The sequence below is a fragment of the Gigantopelta aegis genome, chromosome 3 (genome assembly GCF_016097555.1).
Source record: "Gigantopelta aegis isolate Gae_Host chromosome 3, Gae_host_genome, whole genome shotgun sequence".
Classification (NCBI taxonomy): domain Eukaryota; kingdom Metazoa; phylum Mollusca; class Gastropoda; order Neomphalida; family Peltospiridae; genus Gigantopelta; species Gigantopelta aegis.
The window spans coordinates 53,620,167-53,626,728 of record NC_054701.1 but is presented as its reverse complement, the minus strand read 5'-3'; the positions used below and the strand labels follow the sequence as shown (position 1 = coordinate 53,626,728).

General features: G+C 38.4%; 1 long non-coding RNA gene across 1 annotated transcript; it reads left to right on the top strand.

Moving 5' to 3' along the window:
- The first annotated feature begins 4,680 nt into the window (after positions 1-4,680).
- Positions 4,681-6,228, top strand: LOC121390768. The gene is made up of 2 exons (XR_005960261.1): positions 4,681-4,757; positions 5,443-6,228. It is a non-coding gene; the product is annotated as an uncharacterized LOC121390768 (long non-coding RNA).
- Positions 6,229-6,562: the final 334 nt, after the last annotated feature.

The window sequence follows — 6,562 nt, the reverse complement described above, 5'->3', positions numbered from 1 at the left end:
AGGGCCGTACCGTGCTGACAGCGGGTGTGGTAAACTCCTGAAAACGCGTCTGTCTTCATTACGAATTTTCGGACCTCGTATTTGCCTTGCACAAATCAACTTGTGCTCCTATTACAATTCTGTGTCAAAAATGTCTAGATCCCCCCTGCTATCAAATGTATTATTTTAAAACTTATATTTGACGCACTATACCATGTTTTACTTTCATCTTTTTAAAATTCAACATCATATTTTCTCTACAATTTAGAAATAAAAGATATATTCATGCACAAATGACTGCCTGGTCAACTGACTATTATTTTGATTGGGGTGAAAAAAAAAAAATAAACCCACCCAAAATACACCCGAACAGTGGCGTAGCGTGGGCGGGGCCACTGGGGCGGTTGCCCTGGGCGCAAAATTCTGGATTGGTGGAAGGGACTCGGGGAGTGCTAACGGTCAACTGTTAGGGGGCGCAATACTTGCCTTGCCCCGGGCGCTGGCAACCCACGCTACGCCACTGCACCCAAACGTCATCTTGCATTTTGCCTTCACAAATAATAAACTCGTTTATGACCTGGGAAAATTTTAGTTGCGGATCCATGGGGTGGACATGACATTTTGTTTTTCTTTCTTTTTTAATGCAGACCCTTTTTGCAGTATATCAACTACTTTGTTGGAAAACACGAACTGAAATCACCATAATATTTTTTTTTTTTTTTTTTTAAAGTGCATATCGACTTGTCCAAATCAGGCCAGTAGGAACCGAGGGGGCCTGAGGGTACGCCCCCCCCCCCCCCCCCACACACACACTTGAGAGACTTTTTTTTATCACATTAATTTTTACCATTGTAACCCAAAATCTGATATAGAGTTTGTACCCGATCCATCATTCCCCCCCCCCCCCCCCCCCCCCCCCCCCCCCCCATCCACACACACAAACACACTCCCAAAGCAAATACAGAGAATTGACCCATAATATAGTGTTTTTAACTACATAGGTTAACATTGTCGCCTATAGGAATTTATTTGGTACAGTACAACCGTTGTGTTGGTATACCGGAAACGGTGGTTTCCAAAATTTATCAAGTTTATTCGTTCTTTCTTTTAAAAGTTATGTTTGTTCTGTTTAACGACAGTACTAGAGCACATTGATTTATTAATAATCGGCTTTAGATGTCAAATTTCTGCTAAATGAGCTGCAAAAGAAAACAGACGTAGATTTACGTGCAAAGTAAGTTAGTAGTATTTCTACGACCGGCTTCGTGAAATGGAGTAAACGTACACGTAGAGGTAGACGTACGACAGGTGTAAGTTTTACACGTAAACGTAAATTTACGATGTTTAGTGAAATAGGCCCCTGATCTATAAGCCTCCGACATGTTAAAACCATTTCCGGCTTCCCGTCTAACTTCTTCAGTATTCAACTTTAACTCATGTTCCACTTTTAATTTTGCTAACTGGAATTCTCTATCCCTATCTCTCTCTCTTGTCTGTCTCTCTCTCTCTCTCTCTATCTCTTCTCTATCCCTTCCTCTCTCTCTCTCTCTCTCTCTCTCTCTCTCTCTCTCTCTCTCTCTCTCTCTCTCTCTCTTTCTCTCTCTCTATCTTCTTTCTCTCTCTCTCTCTCTCTCTATCCATCTCTCTATCTCTTCTCTCTCTCTATCTCTCTTTCTATCTCTCTCTTCTCTCTCTATCTCTCTCTTCTCTCTCTCTATCTAATGCACGTTCTTCTCTTTCGTACTCAATGTTTTTAAAAGCTAATTGTTGTTCCACACTTAACTCATTTATCTCTATCTCTGGAACAATCTCACTGTCTTCCATAACAGGACTATCACCAAAAACTTCCTGGATAATAATTGTCCTTATATCTCCTAAGGTTTTAGCTGATGTTAAATCAATTTATCGCTCACCCGCGATTTCAACTAACTCGGCCTTACGTGCTCGCTTAATCTCCACCACACTGAGCGTAGGCCTATCCAGTAAATTCTTATCCATGTTTAGATATGACGCACTTATTATTAATTAATTTTCTAGTGAACAACGTTGCTACTTCTGGTAATTTGTAAAAATAATTTATAAAGCCCCCATTTACAAACAATACTTTTTTTAAATATGCGTGTCCCGTTTCAGATCCGGGACGAGCGCCCCAATTTTCAATCCTGTCACGGGGATCCTACAGGTAGTACTATACCAAATAACTTCCGGCTGGGTCAAAGTTCGAGGTGCACCCAACTTTTGATAGAGACGTGAACACCACAAGTCCTGTGATTGGTTATAAATGTGAGTGTGTTTGTTGTAAAAAATAATAGTTTCATCTGGGTAAAATAAATGTGCAATTTTATTTCATCTAGTACCTTGTGCTTGAAACATGTATGGGGTACCTGTAAAAAAACAAACGCGAATTTTGTGCGAAACTAGGGTAGTCATAGACGCTACCCGTTATCTCAGAAACGAGCAGCTTGACCCCCATTTTTTTCTGATTCACTTTAAGTGTAAGGGGTGGTAGTATTTATATCCGTGGCGTTTATGTTGGTTGATACGTTGCAGGTAGGAGTTTTAGCCGCATATGTTACTATTGTCGTCTATGGGATTTGATTTGGTAGTATACACCCTACAATACCCGTAACTGGATGAAACACGATTATCCAAATATCTCTCCTAACTGTATATCTATTAGATCTCTCTGTATCGAGCAGTATTTACCCGAGTGGCTCGTCTAGGTATGATCAGAGATAAGATCTTATATAAAGTATATATTATTATAGCACGTTTAGTTCACTAGAAAACACAACAAAAACACAATACACTTTGGAATCTGTATTAACCTACGCTGACAAATGTACTGCCGCAGTAGTTAAATTAACAACAACAAATAATAACAACCCAGAACTGATCACTTAATTAGTTAATCTCTGGGTGTCTAGTTTACACAATATGCTAATCACTTCACCGTGACACAACACCCACACGTGTGATGATTGAGAAACGCTTCCAGGAGAACTTAATTAATAAAGGAATTACAACTCTATTCCTAACTGGTTAATTTTTAATTAACCCTTACTACTCGTTCAATAACGTGTGATAATTGAGAAACGCTTCCAGGGGAACTTAATTAATAAAGGAATTACAACTCTATTCCTAACTGGTTAATTTTTAATTAACCCTTAACTACTCATTCAGTAACCTTGTAACACAGAATTAATACTGGTACCTATCACAATAAAGACAATAACCTACAGTTTACCTAGGTCCTCTAGGATGACTGGTTAAGCTTTTTATAATTATTTAGGACAGTGAGCCTACAGATTACTGCGTCAGATGACCGGCAGCACCGTCTAAATAATATTGGTATAATACAGTATTAAAATATTTAACGTCACATCAATCACATCAAGGTTATACACAGAGCAGAAATAAAATTATTTACCAGTCCGGACGGACTAACGTTCCCCCTGGACGCCTTCCAATATGTTTCTCCTCGGTATATCTAAAATCCTAGCTATTTATTCAAAACTCTCAGAGACAGCGAATATCGCCTGGGGGCACAAGGCGGTACCTCACGTATCATCTGATATTTCCACCTCTCCCAGAGTCGGTATCTTTCCTTAGATGACCAGACATTCTGTCGCCAGTCGCCAAAATCACGATTGTAAAAACCGCACCCGCAGAGGTATTACGTAACTACTGACCACATGGCCTCCACAGCTGGACTAAGTGCATATTGACATGCACGGTCGCGCGAAGGTATTACGTAACAATCTGCCCATCTGGGCTAAGTGCATTTGGAACTGCACACGGTCCTCTAAAACAATTAATATCGCCACAGGCGAAAAGAAATTAAGAGCATGTACCGTCACACATGGGGACAGAAAACAGTCTTGTAGCTAACATGCAGAGAGTCTTCGCAGGGGGAGACGGCAGGATCCTCTACGGCACGAGTCGGCACAATCAGCGCATAGAAGCATGGTAGTGCATTCTTCGGAGAAAGAACGCTCAGTTCTGGATGTCCGTGTTTGAAGACATCAAGACAGACGGACTGTTTTCCGGTGAGCATCTCGACAAAAGCCTAATCCAGTTTTGCCTTTTGCCTCTGATAAAGGTATGCTGTAGGCTGTTTCATAATACTATTACCACTTTTACATCGGGACCAAACTAATCGGGGTTCCGTAATGGTATTATTACCAGTGTAAACGCCAAGGAAGCTGGAGTAGTTTTGTCTGTAATCCGGATTCCGTTATCCCGATTAATTTGTTCCCAGTGTAAACGCAGGTTTTTTTTAAAGTTTCACAAATCCTAACGCGTCGTGTTCAATTTGTTTGTAATCATGTTAATTACAGGACAATGTTAGTTCCATAAAAAGATGAATATGTTTAGTAAAGTTTGTTTGCATAACAGCGAATAATATAGAACATATCAGTTATTACATTTTACTAGCGAAACAACAGGATTTTGGTAAAACTACTACTAGTATGTTATTTTATACCTGTAATAATAGAGATGTAAATAGATATGACGTCATACCTTCCTGGTTAAAATTCTTCGGGTATCATATTTATCGTATTTTCCCACCTTGGAAAATATTTATCGTATGTCCTCTTGTATCAATGTCGTTTAATGATTGGCTGTCATAACAGTACGTCTCTTTCTGGTTGGACGTTTTTCTGCCGGTGGTCTGCTCATGTATGACGTCATATCGTTGAATAGGCATTGCAACGTTGTTAGTTTGTTAACGTTGACTGGAATGTTTATTTCAAATTTAGCAGGACAGTTTAACGGTAATAAATATAATATTGAATTCGTGTCCATTACAGACGATGTTTACGACACTCGTATGGTAAACATTGTCTGTCATGAACACTCATATAATATTCTCTATATTTTACTGCATCTGGGGAGTAATAATAATGACGTCATAATACTTCGGCCATTTTGGCGAAATATTTTGACGTTTGACGCCGAGTCCGCGAGTCTTCGGAATGGTATTATTATAGTCCAATTCTGATATTTAAATACCGAAAGAATGTGTACTGTAATACATATAATATCCTCAATTTCTTGCATAATAACGGCATAAGTATATATATATCTCACACCTCATGATGTGTATATCAAACTGTTCTGTCCCACTCATGAAATTTATATAAAGATGTAAAATGACAAACCATGGAATATCATATATAGACTACCATACTCATGCAGTTTCGGTATAAACATATAGAATATTTAACCGAGGCCTTCTCTCATTATGTATTCAACAAAATTAAGCAAATTCTCATTACTGATGCACACCTGGCTTTATTCTCCTTGTACCTTTTCAAGTGTCACCTTTGTGCATATTTTGTCCTAGTTTCATCGATTGTGAGTTTGAATTACGGTTTTCTTGTTTTCTTATTAACTTGTCACGTTTTTTCAAATGTATTTTTCTATGCAAGTAGTATGCCACATTTATTTCTTTACCAGGAGATTGCAGATCTTGTGAATGAATGGAATAGACATAGAATCCGTATAAATGCTGAGAGTAGAGGTTATGGAGGGCGACCTGTCACACTTTACAACCTACCTGAATTGTACGGAACACTCGACTTCAAGTACCTTGTTGAAACGGAAAAACTGGACATATGCCTTGAAATGAGCAGCTCTGTCGATACACTGCCGTGTGACAAGGATGTGTACGAGCTGGCAACAATGTACACGAAGGAATATAATCTGTCAAGTCCTGCCGATGCTTACGAGTCTGCCAGTCTGTTTTGTGTGTTAAGTACTATGATCAAAGCCGACTTTTGATTGATTACCCAGTGACACCATGTTCACCTCGTATGACTCTATCCCTTGAAGCTGAACTTGACATTGAATCTTTACATGATTTTTGTTAAATTATGAGAAATGTTCAAATAATAATTATTTGCCAGCACGAGTATACATAATTTGACCTTTGTGACATTGACCTTAAAACTTTTCCTACATATTTTCACCAGAAAATATCTTGACCTGGACGCTTGGACATTAAAACTTGCTTACGTGTTACGTGTTTCTGAGAAACATTGCCGCAGTAAGAGTATGACTTTTGACCTTAAAACATTACTTCATAATCTCCCAACAAGATGTTTACCAGTGATGGAAGAGATTCATCAGTTGACATTTATGTCCTTGAAACCTGGTCACGTATTTCTTAGTCCGTTCTAAAAAACTTTGTTTTATAATGTCATAAAAATGTTAAACAGAAAAGCGATAAAGAATTTACCTTTGCGACCTTGATTGTTGTTTTTTAAAAGCATTGTGTGAAAAGCATGACTACTTCATTCGATAGGACGCCGTACCTAATATTCCTATCTAATAACAGGAATATGACCTTTTGTGTTCTTGTTCATAAAAATTGGCAGATATATCCGAGATGGTGTTCTTAAAATGTATGATGTGAAAGTTTTCACAGAATATGTTACTGTAGCTGTTTGAAAGATCAAATTAAACGGCCATTTCTGGTTGAATAAGGAATACCTGCCTAATTTGTCTATCGTTTTATTTGCAATGGCACGTAAGTATTTAAAATGCATCTGACTATAATATAATTTATATAGTAAGA